The sequence below is a fragment of the Microtus oregoni genome, unplaced genomic scaffold (assembly GCF_018167655.1).
Source record: "Microtus oregoni isolate MIOR12 unplaced genomic scaffold, Mior012 000000F_ref0000247, whole genome shotgun sequence".
In the NCBI taxonomy this organism is placed as follows: Eukaryota; Metazoa; Chordata; class Mammalia; order Rodentia; family Cricetidae; genus Microtus; species Microtus oregoni.
This window is the reverse complement of record NW_024543059.1, coordinates 13,608,680-13,627,390: the sequence shown is the minus strand read 5'-3', so window position 1 is coordinate 13,627,390 and position 18,711 is coordinate 13,608,680. Positions and strand designations below refer to the sequence as shown.

At 47.0% G+C, this 18,711-nt stretch overlaps 1 long non-coding RNA gene and 1 other non-coding gene across 3 annotated transcripts; both read left to right on the top strand.

Moving 5' to 3' along the window:
• Positions 1–10,646: 10,646 nt before the first annotated feature.
• On the top strand, positions 10,647–16,261 carry LOC121441254. 2 transcript variants are annotated; one of them, XR_005973466.1, is made up of 3 exons: positions 10,647–10,684; positions 12,693–12,846; positions 15,896–16,261. It is a non-coding gene; the product is annotated as an uncharacterized LOC121441254 (long non-coding RNA). The 2 variants fall into 2 exon arrangements; XR_005973506.1 differs by having other exon boundaries at positions 10,667–10,787.
• Positions 14,324–14,450, top strand: LOC121455019. The gene has a single exon (XR_005975409.1).
• Positions 16,262–18,711: the final 2,450 nt, after the last annotated feature.

The window sequence follows — 18,711 nt, the reverse complement described above, 5'->3', positions numbered from 1 at the left end:
TCCCATCAATGCTGAACCCTCACCATACCCTCTCCCTGATATTCTGCTGTTGCCCTGAGTCATGGAGATCCTGCAGCTATGGTCCCATAGGGCTAATCCCTTCTTGTAACTCCAGCAGGTCATAGGTGGGGGTAGATGTTGGGGCTTCCAACTCAAAGCCCTGGATGTGGGCCTGGGTGATAGCTAAGTTGGTCAGTCTGGGCTGCTGGAACCCTGCCCCCTTAGGTGAGGAGTGGGGCTAGCTTTCCCAAGTGCAGAAGTCAGTGCTCCTTTGAGAGGTGGGGTCAGCGACAGGGCAGGACCACTTCTCCCCAGGCCAGTGAGGGGTGGGGCCAGCTCAGCATGGCCCTTGTACTTCACATATGGTTTGACACATGGTTCAAACATAGGCAATGGACATCAACACAGACCCCGACATGGCCTGCAGCAGCACCTTGGGCCCAGTTTTCACCATGGCCTGGGTGATAGATTGGAATGGGTCCATCAGTAGCATGATCTCTAGACTCCAACATGACTCTAGGTAGAGGCCCAGACATGGCAGTGGCGCGGCCTTCGATTGTAACACAGGAGTCAGGGACATCAGTACAGACCCTGACGGTGATAAGCCCATGAACCCAGACATGACCCTGGCCCTGGGTGGTAGTGCAGGCTACCTAGATTAGCATGGCCCAAACAACTACATGTTCCTCTGATCACAACATGGACACAGGTGGTGGCCCAAAAGCCATGCATCCTTGTGGCTTTTGATGGCACCATGGGCTATGGACATCAACATGTCACCATGGCCCCTGGTGGCAGCACAGGCTCCCCAGATCAGTATCGCCCAAGCAGCAGGATGTTCCTCACACACCAGCATGGCCCCAGGTGATGACCCACCACACCTTGGGCATTTGCATGACCCTTGACGATCACAGGTGCCTTAGCTATCAACATGGATCCCAGCTTCAATAAGGCCATGGATTCAGACATGGCCTCAGCTGCAGCCTGGGCCTGGATGCCTCCATGGCCCCAGGTGACAGTGCAGGCCACTCAGATTGGGGTGGTCCCTTCAGAGGCATGGCCCTCAGGCATCAACACGGCACATGTGGTGGCTCAGGCCTCGGCATCCTCAAGCATTCAGTGATAACAGGAGCCACAGACATCAACACAGACAAGGGATGCAGCAGGGCCTTGGACCCAGATAGCAGCCCAGGCCCAGATGTTACCATGGCCTGGATGGTGAGCAGCTCATTCCTTTCTGCCCTCACCTCTTCAGGTATGCCTTTCTCCACAGTCCATGGTTCCTTCTGCCTCTTTCTCTCTCTCTCCCATGCCCCACCCACCATATACTGGTTCACCATAGGGCACTAAAGAGTCCAAGAATAAGAAAATAAAAATGTAGATTCCAAAAATAAGAATGTAGAAATAAAGAAATATAGTTATAAGTCTAGGAGAATGAGAACAGATTATCAGCAGCTTTCTCAGCAGATCAAGGCTCAATCATTCAGGTGAGCTATTTTCTCGGATGCTTGGGAAGCCTCCATCAGCTTAGGTCATTCCATTTTACAACTGGCTGTTTTATTTACAAGGCCAGAGCTTCTCCTTGCAAATTGAGAGTAGTGTCCTGGCCATCTTTGATAAACGACAGGTGTGAACTGAGTTAACCTTTAGGAGACAGAGATGCGTGATCTCTGGGTTAGGCACTGTCTCTGTGTTGGGAAACTGGCGCCACCGGAGGAGAGGCATGAGGCTTCAGTATACACCTGGAGGTACCAGGAGACAGTGGACAAATACAGTGGCTTAATTGATGAGCTCTGATAATGGAGGTTGTAAAGTATGCAGTCTGTATCTGAGTTTTACCTTGAGATAGTGTGAAAAGCTTTCTGCTATCTCTTAAGTTCTCAGCCTAAGAACCAGTTAATTCTAATTTATTAACCTTCTAGTATTACTAGCAGTCTCTTTTCTGACTAATTGCTAAAGACATCTGTTTTCTTGCAATTAGTGACGTTTGCTGTAATCTCCTCTAAAACACATTTCATGAAGACTGCCTAGTTACCCATTGACATTAGAACTCACTCCCCTATTGAGGGTCTCTGTTGACTGACCCACTCATGAAGGAGAAGAGTGGGCAGTCACACTGTGCTCCGGAAGTCCTGGTGGTTGCTAGGCTGCTGCTGTTCCAGTCAAGGGAAGTCCCAGCTAGCTAGGAGCTGCTTCACCTGGCTGCTTTGCTGGGGACTTTTCCTTCCCTTTATAGGAAATACACCTGGAAGAGTCTAGCTGTGTGCTGATGCTACAACTGCAGCCAAAGGGCTTAGACTCTACCAGTCCCTGTCACAGGAGCCACCATGGTGGCCAGAGCCAAGAATCCAGCAGCAGAGTCAGCTCCTGCCTGATGTTTCATGCCATGCTTTTGTTTGTGTGATTCCTTGTTCAGTTGATTCTGGTCACCTCAGAAATCTAGGTGCTGGCATGATACTTAGGGTTCTTGTGTCCTTTCAAGGTCTCACATTAACATATTAAAAATACAAGACATACTTTGTATTAGATTGTGATTTATTGAGGTGGTGTGAAAACAAAAGAGAGGAGGCTTACGCCACACAGGCAGACTGCCCTCTACTGGACAGTGAAGGGCGCTGTCCCTCTGGGCGGGTGGGGACTGTGTGCTGTGGTGCTGGGAAGGCCCGGGTTTTATAGGAGATGAGAGGGGAGTCGGGACAAGGAATTTTTGTGGTTCTTATTAGAACTGCTGGTTGGATAGATGCCTGGGGCTGTTCCAGAATGGAAAGTTTTGCTTGGTTGGATTTCTCCTGGTAAGGAGGGTCAGGGGGATTCTAGGAGGCCTTCACTCAGTGCTTAGGAGGCTGAGGCAGGGGGATCACTACTAGTTTGGTTAGTTGGGTTATAGGTTGGTTAGTTTGGGTTATAGAAGATGGCTCTGTCTCAACAACAAACAAAATTCCAAAACGTAACAAAAATTGTAGAACTTTAAGACAACTCTGAGGCCATTTCTGAGCCCTCTCAGACTCAGTGCCTTAGTGCCCCCCCCCCCCCAGGAACCAAGGACCTAGCAACTATACATGCACGTACTGAAATGTTGAGAACTTTCCATCTCCCTGAGTCCATGTGAGTGTTCTCCAAATAGAGCTCCGTTCCTGGAACTGGGACAAGATAACCCACAGATGTCCACGGATATTTTGACTCAGTCCCTGGGAAAGGGGCAAAGTAACCCTCAAATGTTTCCTCTTACCTCACCTGATCTGGCAACCGCTCTCCAGCCAATTATTGGTAATATCCCTTTGAATAAGCCAATCACAGTAGTTAAAGAACAGCCCCCACACTCCCCTCCTTGTTTCTCTTTTTTGCTTTAAAAGTAGCCCGTACCAGCTATTTGGGGCCTTTCTGGCTTCTCGAATGCTGAAAGACCCTGTTGCAACAGAATTAATTAAATCCTCATGCTTTTACCTCAACTGTGGTGTGAGGGTGGTCTCTTGGGGTGACTCCTCCTCAGTGATTGGACTCCAGGGTACAACAAAATATCACAAGATATAAAAGCCCATTTTTAATCCTCTCCCTTGCTGTTTTAGGATGGATAGTAGCCCCTGTTCATCTGCAGTGTTGCTGCTGGTAGATCTGTCTGCAAACATCACAAGAACTGTAAGGAGATTTTTAAGAAACTTTGTTTGATCAGGAGCTGGTTAAGGCATTGGTTTCAAGAACCTTTAAAACATCAAGAGCTAGTTGAAAACAGAAACCTCTGCAAAAGTGTAAACCACAAAATGTTCCTAGCAGCTAGCCACCTGTTGACACCCAGCTTTGTGATCTAGACAGAAGCAGCAGTAACTGCTAGGGGAGGGGGACATGCCCAAAGCAAAAGTAGCTGCTTACAGGGGAAAGAGGGTGTGCAGAAGTAGTCCACATCCTGTATCTAGCAAAACCCCCTTGACCCTGAGTAAACCTGACTGGCACTTTTTGTCTGTATATGTCAACCCCAAATGAATAATAAGAGCTCTCCCTACTGCTCTGTGTCGCATTGGGGACTGCTCCTAACTAGCTAGTATACTCAAAGAAATGCCGGGAGCAAAGACCTGCACTTGGTTATAGTCAAGCCATCTAAGTTCACAAGTAAGCTGTTCAGAAGCCTCTGTAGGGCAAGTTCCAGGCCCAGGAGAATAACCCAGTACCTTCTTATCTCTTCCTGTGAGTTAAGCAGACTGCAGGTCCCAGGCCCCAGAAGTAATTAGCATTCCTCTGCTAGCAAACAATCACAGACCCTCAGTATTTCCTTATCTCTTCCTGTCAGCTAGGACATGATGTTCCAGTTAGAACAATTGCACAGCAACCTACCAACCCTCTACCCCTTTGCCATATAATGCTCCTGAGAAAAAATAAAATTTGCAGCTTGATCAGAATACAGACTTGTTGTCCTTTTTCTCTTGTCTCTTGTCCTTTCATTTCTCCCCTCCAGGGTCTGGGCTCTTGGTCTGTGTCCACTGATTGGGACAAAGAAATAAACCTTCTTTTGTATTCAGAATTTGACTGGATTCCGGTGGTCTCTCTGAGGTTCTCAACTTGGGCACAAGAGAACATTTTCAGAAATGAACAATCGGTAAGTTTTCAGCTGCATGCCATTCTGCATGATGAAGTCACACTACTCTGCTGTCTCGCTGGGACAGGACTCATCCGAGAAACAAGTGGAAAGGTATGAAGGCCATTATCAAAACAGTTGTTATCCCGGCCAGTGGTGGTGCATGCTTTTAATCCCAGAACTCAGGAAGCAAAGGGAGGTGGATTTCTGTGAATTCAAGGCCACCCTGGTCTATAGAGAGAGTTCCGGGGCAGCCAGGACCGTTTCACAGAAAAATCTTGTCTCAAAAACCAAACCAAATCAAACCAAAACAAAAAAACAAAAGTCATTAAAGCTGGGCTGCTGGTACGTGCCAACACTCAGGAGATGGCCGCAGGGCAATCAATCAAGAGTTAAGTTCAGCCTGGGTTCTACGGGATCTTGTCTCAAAACCAAATGAAACAAAGCAACAGCAACCAGAAACACCAGTTATGTTTGGGAAGAGAAAAGTGCTCAACAGGGAAGGAGACACAGCAGGCCCAAGCGGTCTCTTGGTTTTGTCTTAGACAAGAACCACTAGTGGGTGCAATCTATCACTTCTGGACAACTTAGGGGAGGTTTGAATTTTGGTTCAGACAGTGTTAGTTTCACCCTGAGATTCTACAGAGCCGTGTGGGTGGGATGAGAGCAGGGTAGCCATGCTGAAAGCTGAACACTGGTGGGCAGCATCTGGATAAAGGAGAGGGAGGAGACCACAGTGATGTCTGGCTGGGGAGAGGACAGGTGTTCGGCTGTTAGCCAGTTAGTTACTGGGCTATTGATGTTAGCGATTCGTTCCTATCAATGAAACAGAGTTATGTAAAAATATGAGCTCTGATGGGCAGAGGCAACCAAGGGAGGCACGGTCATGCTGACCATGAGATGAAGGAGATAAAGAGGGGGAGAGATAAAAGTTGAAAGTATGTCACAGGATAAGAAGGAATTTACATAAGGCATAATTTACAAAATGACAGCTAAATCACCGTCCCATGGGAACCACAGATATAGTAACTAAATACATGAAGACTACACTTGGGAGAAACAAAGCACAGCAAGCCCTGTACTGACTCTGCGCCTTATATGTAGATGCCACCCATTGTCCAGCATAGACTGCTACATCACCATTTATGTAATTCAAATGTACTTACTGTCACGGGCCTGCAGCGGTCCCACAAGGACCACCGTCCACACAGAGGCAAGCCGATGATGACCCTGAGAGAAGCTGGAAGGCTCCTTTTAAGCACAGCTCAAGGGGCGGTCCTAAGGCGATAATTTAGATATGAATGGCTTGAACAAGTGGCAATCATATTAGCATGTTCTAATTGGCCAGGGCGAGTCAGGGGCTGGTTAAGGCTACAGCTTTTTTATTTGGGGGCAGGCCTGGCCGAGCCCCAGGCTTTGTCCTTATTTGGATATCACCTTGAGCTTATTGTGGAAGCTGGCTGGCCTGTTGTGCACTGATTGGGGGAGGGGGCAGGAAGAGCTGGCTCAGGCCTGACCTGCAGTACCAGGCCTCCTCCTCCTTGCTGTCAGGGGTGTCAGATTGACTGCCCTTTGTTTGTGGCTGACTCAGAAACTGCTTGCTCAGTTCCAAAAAGCACGAACTGAGGCCCAGTTCTTAACTGAGTTCTTAGGGCAGGCTGTCGCGATGTTTGCTGGCCCTCTCAGTTACCAAAATAGATGGGCAATACCTAGGCGTGTGTCTGTGCGAAAATCATCCCAGAAAAGCAACGCTGAGACCTTTTCTTTTCTTTTTCTTTCTTTCTTCTTTTTTTTTTTTTTTTTGGTTTTTTTTGAGACAGGGTTTCTCTGTGGCTTTGGGGCCTGTCCTGGAACTAGCTCTTGTAGACCAGGCTGGTCTCAAACTCACAGAGATCCGCCTGCTTCTGCCTCCCGAGTGCTGGGATTAAAGGCATGCGCCACCGTCGCCCGGCCCCGCTGAGACCTTTTCAAACATACCAGACTGATGCAGGACGTAGTGCTCTCACCTGAATCACATGAAAGGGACACCTTAACACTGTGACGGTGGTGGCCCCCGGACCTGTCATCTGATCATCGGGCTGGGCATTACAAGAACTTCCGGCAGTTCCCGTGGCTTTGCTCAGCATGGCCCCACTGTTTTACACGGTTCAATCAAAGAACCCACTGAGATTTCCATCAGTCTACTACATTTGGTCCTGTGCTTCCTCAGCGGTCCTGCACCTCCCTCGATGGTGCTAAACCTCAGGGCCTAGGTGGCTGCTGCTTTGGCTTTCCCCAGCTCTCAGCTGGCTGGACTGATGTCTGACCACCCCTCTGTATCGGCAGTAGCTCTCTGCTTCAACAAGTCCTCTCAACTCTGTGGTCTCTTCACTTTCCTGTTGTCATTCTGCAACACACACACACACACACACACACACACATGCATGCACACGCACGCACGCACGCGCGCACTACTGTGTGGAGTGTAATGTGTGATCTGAGAATTAATGTTAGTAATTTAGGGGCTGGAGAGATGGCTCAGAGGTTAAAAGCACTGGCTGTTCTTCCAGAGGTCTCCAGTTCAATTCCCAGCAACCACATGGTGGCTCATAGCCATCTGTAATAAGATCTGGTGCCCTCTTCTGGCATGCAGGCGTACACAATAAATAAATAAATCTTTAAAAAAAATACCATGTCTCAAAAACAAACAAAACAAATATTAGTCAATGAGAGCCAGGGAGATGGCTCAGTGGGTAAAGGTTCTTGCTACTAACCCGGATGACTTGAGCCTAATCCCAGGAACCCACATGGAGCAAGGAGAGAGCTGACTCTCAAAAACTGTCCTTACCTTTACACACGAACCAAGGCTGGCTCACACGTGTGCACACAAACACACACAACTAAGAGAAACGGAGGAGAAATGGAGAAGAAGGGGAGAATAGAAGGGCTGGGAGGTTGGGGGAACTGGGAACAGAGGAGGGAAGGGAAACTTTGGTTGGGATGTAAAAACAAAAATAGAATCATTAAAAAATTATTAGGATAAAAGAGCTGCAATTACCAATGGCCATGCTGACAGTTACAGCCAATGAAACTGATATATTTCACTAAGTATCATTCAATAAATTATGACTATGTTTCCGACAGCACATTCATAATGCCTAGCATGTGTAAAACCTTGGATTCAATCTTCAGCATGACAAATATTTTTTTTAATCAGAGAAAGATTTTAAACTGAATGAAAAGTCAAGTCACAAGCAGGGGAAAAATATTTGAAAAGACACATCTGTTGAATGGGTGCTACCCAAAATATGCAAAGAGTTCCTAAAACCTGGTGATGAAAATTCAGTTTTTTAAAACTGAGCCAAAGACCTTAACAGAGACATCATCCAGGAAGGTGTGCTTCTATAGTAAAGAAGCACATCGAGAGATGGCAACGCCATCAGTTAGAGAAACACAAACTAAACAAGAAGAAATTGTTGCACACTCCTGGAATGGCCAAAGCCTGGAACACAGCATCAACTGTTAGCAAACATTTGAGTCATTAGGAAGTCTCTCTCACTGCTGGTAGGAATGCAGAGTAACCCAGTTTGGAATTATTTCTGTCCTTATCACATGATTTAGAGATTGTCTTCCTTAGTATTATTAACCCAGAGGAGTCGAAACTGTCCACCCAACATCTTGCAAATGGATGCTATTTTAGTTACTTTTAGTACTGCTGTGATAAGACACCATGACCACAGATCCAGAGGGTAGTAGAGTTCATGGCATCATGGCAAGCAGTGTCGCAGCGGGCAAACAAGCATGGCACGGACAGCTTACATCTGATTCACACGCAAGAGGCAGAGTGCTAACCTGGAATAGTGGTGTGGGCTTTGGAAACCTCGAAGCCCACCTCCAGTGACACAGGTCCTCCAACATGGCCACACCTTCTAGTCCTTCCCAAACAGTTCTACTAACTGAAACCAAGTATTCAAACACAGGAGCCTATGGGGGCCCTGTTGTAAAAATAACATGGTGGGTGGTGCCATCCCTGGGCTGGTGGTCAGAAATCAGGCTGATCAAGCCATGAGGAACAAGCCAATAAGTAGCACCCTCCATGGCCTCTGCACCAGCTCCTGCCTCTAGGATCCTGTTCTGAGCTCCCATCTTGACTTCCTTCATTGATGAACAGCAATGCTGAAGTGTAAGTCAAATAAATCCTCTCTTCCCCAACTTGCTTTTTTCTTGTTGTTGTTGTTGTGTTGGTTTTCTGAGACAGGGTTTCTCTGTAGTTTTGGAGCCTGTCCTGGAACTCACTCTGTAGACCAGGCTGACCTCGAACTCATAGAGATCTGCCTGCCTCTCTCTGCCTCCCAAGTACTGGGATTAAAGGTGTTTGCCACCACCACCGGGCTCCCAACTTGCTTTGTGATCATGGCATTTTGTTGCAGTAATAGAAACCCTAAATAAGATACTAAGACTAGTAAATGACGAGTACTTTCTTTTTTTTAAAAAAAAATATTTATTTATTTATTATGCATACAATATTCTGTCTGTGTGTATGCCTGAAGGCCAGAAGAGGGCACCAGACCCCATTACAGATGGTTGTGAGCCACCATGTGGTTACTGGGAATTGAACTCAGGACCTTTGGAAGAGCAGGCAATGCCCTTAACCTCTGAGCCATCTATCTCTCCAGCCCAACGAGTACTTTCTTATGTTAAAACAGTGTTCACGCAGCCAATCAGGCAAAGAGTGTGCAGCTTGGTGGCAGCGTTGCAGACAGAGGAGCGACTGTGCCTACACTGGCGCAGGCCTAGAAAACAGGAGTACCGTCTCACCGCATAGCCCCGGCTCTCTGTCCTTTCTTCTTCTCACTGGGCAGTTCTGGCCAGCCTGGACCACTACATAGACCCGTATGGCCTTGAATTCACAGAGAGAGATCTGTCTGCCTCCTGAGAGCTGGTATTAAAGGAGTGTGCTATTATACCCAGAACGTTATATCTTCTTAAATGAGTAAGAAAAATTAGGTGGGTTTGAATCAAACCCATAACAAATTAACATTTGTTTCTGGTTTTGCGTATAGAATCCAACGACCTTGGACTGCATGTAAAACCCTTTCTTCTTTAAACCTGCATTCACAGACCAATTCTTATTTCCTTATCTTGTTCCTTTTGCTTCAGATTCTGGCCCCAAACTTCAAGGATCCAAAGGAACTTCGTTTGAATTCATTCCTACAGCCAGTTTTGGGTTTGCATATTCCTGGAGAACTCTGATAACTTACTGGGGTATCTAGTGCCGCCTCCGAAGTTGATGTCTCACAGTGTGAACTTCTGGAAATGTCACGCTGCACATCTGCAATACTGGAACAAGATAGGCTTTTTCATCCAATAAGTCACAGAAACAGAGAACTAGGGAGAGCACCGTTTGACAACAGAACGGAGTGATGTTGCTCCAAGACACAGTACACACACGATTCTAGTAACCACCGGAAACTAAGAAAAGGCAAAGAATTCTATCCAAAACGACAGAAGAAGCCTGGCTCTACCCAGGCGCAAATATCCCATAGTCTGTTATTTAAGCCTCTCAGCATTTGAGGCCTTCTTGGGGTCGCCCCACAGGAAACTAAGCCAAAAATGATTTTATTTGTCATCTAAAGAATCAAAATTACCACGACCCTGAACAAGGAAGGCCAGGATGCTCTCTGTCCTTTCCTCGGTGAAGATGCAGGGACTTGCAACCCCGGGAAGCAAAGAAGGCTACCCAGAAGATGCCCTACTGAGGTGCAGTGCAGGCAGCGCTGGATAAGCAGGATGGCGAGACTGAACACGAAGAAGCTTAACAGCCTGGGCTGGGTGGCGTAAGGCCGCAAGGAGAGTCGCCGGGACAGGGCGTGAGGTTGCAGCCCCGAGATTGCAACTGCAACTGCCAGGGGAGCGGAGAATAACACCTTGAAGCCATGAAGCACCTGTCCAACACCCAGCCTGAAATCAAAAGTCTGTCCGAGAGTTTCGGGGCACTGTGGCCAAGCAGCAAGCCTGTGATTGGTGGCGCTGCTGCGTGAGGCGGGACTTCCTTCCCACGTCCCGAGACAGGAAGTGGGTCGATTTTCCGCCGGAAGGAGAGAGAAGTTGCGACCTGGAGCCAGACACCTGATGCTGGTAGGTTCTGTCGCGTGAAGTTGGGCTAGTATCTGTTGTGGTAGTCGTCCGTGGTGTCCCAGTAGGTTGGCTGGTGTCAGAGGAATGGGAGTAGAAGAGCTGGGTAAGCAGCCCGGGCGTCGGTCCTACTTCTCTCTGCTTTGTTTTCTCCATCTCTTTAAAGAGTGTTTGGTAGCCCGCGGAGCTGCGGTGGTGGGTAGATGTGCAAGAAATACGCGCTCACACAGACTAGAAGTTTAGTTAAGCACACACACATGCGATGCGCACGTACGCACATACAAGCACACATGCATACACACGTACGCATTCACAGAGCTGATGAATATCGGCTCTACAAACTCCGAATCGATGACTCTTGTTGGAGGAATCACCTGTAGCAGGAATTTGAAGCGCATGCGCGCGCACACACGGACTTGGTGATTTTTAAGCTTCTTGAATGTCAGCAAAGTCATTTGATGTTAGAAGTGGAACGAAGACATCTTGATAATACATCATCTTTCATCTTCTACTGAAAAACAGCAAGGAGACCGGTGGGAAGTCGCACGGTGTGAAGGATGGAGTCAGGACTAACATCTCATTCCATTTCCAGCTCACAATTCTTGTAATCTATATAAACTGCTCTTCAGTTGCTTTCAGATGGTGTGGGTGTATGGGCAGGAGCTTGGAGATGTGAAGGAATGAAGAGGGTGGCGAGGTGCATCTAGATACCAGGTTAATGGCTCTGTAGTTAAGAACATTTGTGGCTCTTGGCAGAGGATCAGGATTTGATTCCCAGCACCCACATCGTGTTGCTCACAATGAATGACTTTATTTATGTAGATAAATGGTTACCGTTGAATTGCGACACGGGCAGAAGTATCACTTGAAAATGTCATAATATGCACAGTATTGCATGTCTAGACGCTGTATAATTCTAGACACAAGAATGCAAATGGGCTTACATTTTGTATTTTCTTTAAAAATCCTGTTGCCTATCACTCCTGCTAGGAATTTTAAGGACAAGGCTCAGACCTATTTCTAGAGACTTAACAGTTCGCTGGGTTGGAACATGACCAAAAACAGGCAGTTCTTATTTCTGCTCATTCTGTTGGCCAATTAGCTGTGTCTTACCTTCTACCAGTAGCCAGCTGTCTGTTACTGTTCCACTGACACATCCCTTCTCTCTTTAAATGCTCATGAGTTTTTAATTGATAAGTAAATGTACAAATGCACCTATTACTGACTGCAGTTGTTATGTGAGTAGGGAAGTTGCTTATATTGGGCTGGGGGTGTAACTCTGGTAAGGTGGGTACCTTGTATGGACAAGACCCTGGGCTTGATTCCCGCCATCAAAGGTGGGGAGGAGGGGAGAACAAGGACTTTGTTCTCTGTAGTAAACTAGGAGATAGCCATACTGTTGTGTGGTGCTCAAAATGTATGGCAGGTAGTTAAACTTGGTGGGGGTCAGGGGCAACTTGGACACAGTGGTCTCCAGGGATTATGGACCAGATTCATGATTCAGAGAATTTTAAATAGCAGATCATAGATCTCTGGGCTATTTTAGAAATAGTCAAAACTATACCAAGTATTGAATGTGAGTGTCTTGTAGTAACGGGGGGTGGGGTCATTATATACCACATCCACCACCACGCTTGGCTCTTCTACACTCAGGCTACACAAATTAGAAGTCACCACAGTTACTAATGGGACTGTGTATTTGGACAGAAGAGAACTATTGGCCCACGTTTTTTTTTTTTTTGGTTTTTCGAGACAGGGTTTTTCTGTGGCTTTGGAGCCTGTCCTGGAACTAGCTCTGTAGACCAGGCTGGTCTCGAACTCACAGAGATCCGCCTGCCTCTGCCTCCCGAGTGCTGGGATTAAAGGCGTGCGCCACCACCGCCCGGCTTGGCCCACGTTTTTAACCTCATTCTACAGCCCCCCTGGAACATACACTTGACAGCTGCTTTGATTTCTGGTGAGAAAGCTTTTCCGTCGATTTGTGTCATTAATGTCTTGTTTCTCTCTTCAGGTATATGAGTTCCCTGAATGCAGAGAGCAGTTGTTCCCATGCTCTGAGCATTCAGAGATTACGCAGCCACAACCATGCCTTTGATACGCATAATTCAAGGGGAGCAGACACAAGCCAGTGGTTGCAGTATCATCGCTCGAGTGTTCTGTAAACGGTGAGTGTGTGTCCCGTACCTGGAGAGAGGTGGGAATTAGGCTGTGCGTCCCAGAGGTGATTCTGAGCCATGCAGGCATTAGGAGAACAGAGAGGAGGAGGACCACTCTAGGTATCCAGGAATCAGTCGATGGTTTATAAAGTATAAATGGTAAAAGGACAGTATTGAGTATCTTTCGACTTTTGCAAAATGCTGTCTATCCTTTGGGTATTGCTTCTTGTTTCTTCCTTCTCACTCGCTACTTTTCTCCCCTTCAGATTAATGTTTGGGATGTGGAAGGAAGTAGAGTAGGTGGCAAAATGAGGGGCAGGCTTATGGGAGAGCAGTGTGTACATCTACTCTGTCCGTTTCTAAACAGCATGTTCCTGTTAAATAGGAAAGCTGGGAAACTCGAGTTTTGTTGGCTGGGAGCTTTCCCGGGGGTGTGTTACATCACTGTCTCCAGACCAGTCTGTTTACATCTCTTAAGATTCCCTTCGGGGGGAAAAGATCCAAATGTAGGCTCAGGGATGGTGAGGGGGCATACTCGGGTTCTAGTTCATACTGTGGAAGTATTTTGGCTTAGTCACTGCATGTTGTTTGAATCAGCTATAACCTGTTTAATTCTAAAAACTCAAATAAATGGAGGTTTAAATATACCAAGTTTGACTAAGTGAAAACATCAGAGAAACCAGATTCTGTCAGAGTCGAGAATAGGAAGAACAGTAGTCCAGCTGTGAGCTGAGCCTCGTTTGTTTCCAGGATTGGTGGCGGCAGCACACAGTGATGTGATGGGCCACAGTGAACTTGACAAGAACTGCGCAGCAACAGCTCTGTTGAGTGGCTGTGGTACCGGTCATAGGTACCTCCTTGTTGATGACAGATGCTAACTGGCAAACTGTCACCTTCGTTCAGCTCTGTTACATTGGCACTAAAGGAAGCTTGTCTGCAATGTTCAGGTCTTCAAGCCTAAAGTTATGAATTATCTTTTCTTTAGTATCTAGGCATTTGCCGGGCGGTGGTGGCGCACGCCTTTAATCTCACCACTCAGGAAGCAAAGGCAAGTGGATCTCTGTGAGTTCGAGACCAGCGTGGTCTATAAAAGCTAGTTGCAGGACAGCCTCCAGAGCTACAGAAAAAAAACCCTGTCTCGAAAAACCAAAACCAACCAACCAACCAACCAAACCCAGAATGCATAAAAAATTTCTAGGCATTTTAAGAATAGTGGTTTAAGAACAGATTTGTAGTCCAGACTAGCCTTCTACTGTGGCAGTCCTGCTTGAGCCTCCTGAGTGCTGAGATTACGGGGTGAGCCACTATGCCTAGCTTTTAGTTTAATTTCTTCAGGTAGGGTCTCATGAAGCCCAGGCTTTGCTATGTAGCTGAGAATGACCTTGAACTTCTGATCCTACTGCCACTACCTTCCAAGTTCTGGGGTTACAGGCATCCCCAGCTAAAGAATAATGATGCCTTAAATGATAGATTCAATATTATTGTTCTGGAGACTAAGAAAACAGAGTCCTTGAAGTCAAGCTGACCCTGCCTTTAGCCTCCTAAATGAAAAGGTAGATAGAACAGGTCTTGTTTGCAAAATAAATTCAAGACCTACTTATCTACCAACAGCCATTCCCTACTTTCTGCTTCCTTACCACAGGAAATGGTTGGCGTGAACGGATAGATGAGAGCAATGGGGAGAGCCAGAGTGGACACAGTCTCACTCCACTAGTGATAGGAAGGTGCCTGGAGCTGAGAAGACGTTTCCTATAGTGCAGGCTCTCAGAATCCAAAAACTGCGCTATCATCCGCAGAGTGCCACACCAGAGTAGACTGTGCTGTGCACAGCCTCTGGTGAGTGAGTCACGCAGGGCAGTGGCTTTACCAGATGTGAGGGTGAGAAGTTGAGAATGCCCAACTGCCAAGAAACTTGTTCTGTTTTGTACTGACAGCCAAGTACATGCTATAGAAATACTTTATTGCACGTGTTTAATTGATTGCCATCATTCGAGCCAGCAGGGAGCCTGTTACTTATTTTACTTTCTTGTGTGGAAGGGGTATGGTGAGGTTATGTGTCGTGGTCCACACATGAAGTTTACAGGACAACTTGCAGATTCTTTCTTCATCACATGGGCTCTGGGGGTTGAAGTCAGGTCATCAGATTTGGCACCAAACCTTACCCGCTGAGCCGTCTCACCAGCCTCAGGAGGCAGTCACACACGGCACTTTTTGCCATTCACAATGTCTCATGTATGTTATCCCAGCATTTGGGAAGCTGAGCCAAGAGGATTGCTACACGTGTAAGGTCAGCTTGGGCTACCTAGTGAGACACTGTCTCAAACAACCAAAACCAAACCACTACCATCAATGACAACAAACAACAACAATAATAATTCTGTAAATAAAACTATTTAATTTTACCAAAAGTCAGTAGTGTTTTATATCCCACGTTCCTAACTGCTTGTTCATTCTGCTGCTAAAGATGATACATTCGGGGGCTGGAGAGATGGCTCAGAGGTTAAGAGCACTGCCTGCTCTTCCAAAGGTCCTGAGTTCAATTCCCAGCATCCACATGGTGGCTCACAGCCATCTGTAATGAGGTCTGGTGCCCTCTTCTGACCTGCAGGCATACACACAGACAGAATATTGTATACATAATAAATAAATATATGTAAAAAAAATAGGATGCATTCGGATAGTCTGGCTACTAAATGCTTGCCAGCCCCCCCCCCCCCCCCCCCGCCACGGTCCTGTGAAGGTTTTACAGACTCATTCCCCTTGCTCAGGTAGGGTCCAGGACTTGTGTGATGGAAGTTACACAGCAAGTTGGGAAAAGCTGGGAGAAGAGCAGGTGTAGTTGGGTTTATTTTTATCTGCCCAGTTCAGGGGTTGTGGTCATAGTGGTCTGTTTTTAAAAAATACTTTTCTATACTGGGTGTGGTGGCAGGAGTTCAAGGCCAAAGAGCAAGTTCCAAGCCCCCAGGGTTACATAATGAGACCTTCTCAAAGAAACGTTCAAACACACACACACACACACACACAAAATTTAATGTTTTTCTGTTTTGTTTTTTAACAGATTTATCAGCAAGTCGAGCTGAACATGGACATGAGGTAAGCCCTACCCTTGGTCAAAATTTAGTTTCCTCAGCTTCTGCATGGGATTGTAAGGATTTGGATCACAAAATCCAGCAGATTTTCTCTTATTTTTGGATTAATCTTCTCTTGAAGAAGATGACATTCTAAGCCGGGTGGTGGTGGTGCTCGCCTTTAATCCCAGCACTCGGGAGGCAGAGGCAGGCAGATCTCTGTGAGTTTGAGGCCAGCTTGGTCTAAAGAGCTAGTTCCAGGACAGGCTCTAAAGCTACAGAGAAACCCTGTCTCGAAAAACCAAAAAAAAAAAAAAAAAAAAAAAAAGTGATGACATTCTTAAACAAAGTTTCCTTATATGTGATTCTTGAAGTTGACTGACCTCTAGTTTAAGTAAATTTTAAATGTCAAAGATCTAGGTATCTTGTTAAATTAAAAGAGTTTTAAAATCTTAACAGGTGTCCTGTTTCTGTCATTTGCCAATGTTTGTAGTCTGTGTGACACATTCCAGGGGTCCCACTAGAACTCTGAAGCCAAACTGGCCACCATGTCTGTGATCCGCATTTCCCATTTGGTGGTTTCTATTTCAGTAGAGAGTACTGTTCCCTATACACATGCGTATTTCAGTAATGTTCTAGCCAGTTCTGTGTAAGGTAAGAGGCCAGGTTGGCAGAGCAGGGGTGAGTGTGTCTATGTGTGCATGTGTGTGACAAAGACACGGACAGGGGAGACAGGGACACACACACACACAGAAGCTGTTAAACTCTCTGGGCAAGTGATAACCAGGATTCTCAGCTGCTGCTCACACTAATTCAGTCTGGAAGGAGATGAGAGTTGTTACCGTGCTAGAATTGAAGTGTGCTAGGAAACAAAGTTGTAAAGAGAAGGACAATTCCCTTCAGCTAAACCCTGGGTGGTCAGAGTAGGGCTTGCCTGTGTTGGGTGGCATCAAAGGACATGGCACTCAACACAGTCTCCATTTTACAAGAGGAGTTCTTGCTGTGCAGCTGGAGTCCCGAGCTAGACTGTGACTTATGAAAGTATTGGGAATGTGGATGGGAAGCCAGGTCCACGGTCACTAAATGGCCCTTGCGAGCTGCTGGCCAGGGCATGTTCTTCTCAACAGGACCCAGCTTTGACTTTGAACGCCGTAACTATACCATATGTCATTTGTTACTTGGCACTTAGCTTTGTCGTGACGCCTCACATCCCTATGGACAAACATGACTTTCCCTTGGTTTGAGCGGAAGCTGGTCTGTAAGGTTTCAGGCCCAGTTGATGGTTTCCAGTCTGGCTGCTTACATTTTGTGACAGTACCTAGAATGAACATCACTAATGTTCTTCCTTGTAACCCCATCCATCCCTGGCCCCTTTCTCTGCACACAGGAAAGCACCCCATTCACAAGTGTTGTGTATGTGTGTGTGTGTGAAATGCTCCCCTGAGCCGCTACCTCATGGGGTTTTCTTCCTGCCATAGGTGCTTTGCTGTAGTTGAAGGAGCGCTGCCGACTTTGCCACCACGAGCAGCATGAGGCCAAAGAGCAGTGGTTAGATGAAGGTGTTTGTTTACACATATTGGTGTGCACCTGGTGACGTGTTGGCCTCCAAGGTCGCATTATAACAAGGCACACACCGTCCTGCCTTTAGTCATCCTAGAGGTAATCTCAGCACTAGAGTGGGGTCAGACCACCACACAGAAGACAGGGCATTACAGAACTTGGACACTGGGAGGAACCTGCCATGCTGCTACCCGTTTTCATTATGAAACGCAGGGATGGATGGCTGTTTCAGTCACTGTTCTACTGCTGTCCTAACACTCTTAAAAGTTCAGTTTCCTCTGAGACTCAAGGCAGTCTCTGAACTGTGACCCTCTATAAAATCAAAATAAAAACACAGATTGCATACTTCCTCCCAACATACTGTAGCACAGAATATACATTACCATTCCAAGGGAATGAAAGGGATCAGAGTGAGGAGCTCTGGGCCAAAGCCAGACCTAGCCCAGCAGAGCCCACTAAATTCTTCATCTACACGTCTAATGTCAACGCATTCTTCAGAATGCTCATCAGCCCCCACTTTGGCAACCCTGACAGGCTGCGGAAAAGACCCAGCAAGACCTTACCTGACCTTGTCCTAATTACTGCCAGACATCCTCCTGTAGTAAGGAACCAATCAGAAGTAAGCTGGCAGGCTCTGGGCAGGCTTTACTGATAATGGTGAACGTAGGAACTGCCCCCCCTGGACGACCTCCAGGTAAGGCAATCTTTCCACAGCTGCAGCTAACCGATCAGCTCAGGACAGGTTCCCCCAGCCTAGGGTGTGCCAGTCCAGAGACTTGAAGACCCCCTAGACCTTCGCCTTGCGATGCCCCCAATAAATGCCCTGCCCCACTGTGGCTCACGGGTCCTGCCTACTCCACCAGCTGTGTTGGACGGACCTGAGCTCGTAATTAAAAGGACTCTTGCTTTTTCATCTATCTGGTCTCTTGGTTTGGGGTCCAGACTCCGGTACAGCACTGTCAGTCATGCTGGCTGAAATACACTTCTCTCTTGGGCTGGTTCCACACCCTGTTAGCAGCTCTCCTTGGCAGCTATCCCAGGGTTCTGGCATCTCCAACCTATTTTGGTTTCCAAGGTAATCAGGTATCAACCTTTATAGCTTCACACTCTGTCTGGGTCTCCCTGCAGGGACAGCCCAGACACACACCTGGCTTCAGGGCATTCCTTAGCTGTGGAGGGAGATTCCACAACCCCCTTTGTGTTCTTGACTCTGGAGCCAGAAGTGGCTAAACTGCCAAGGTCTACT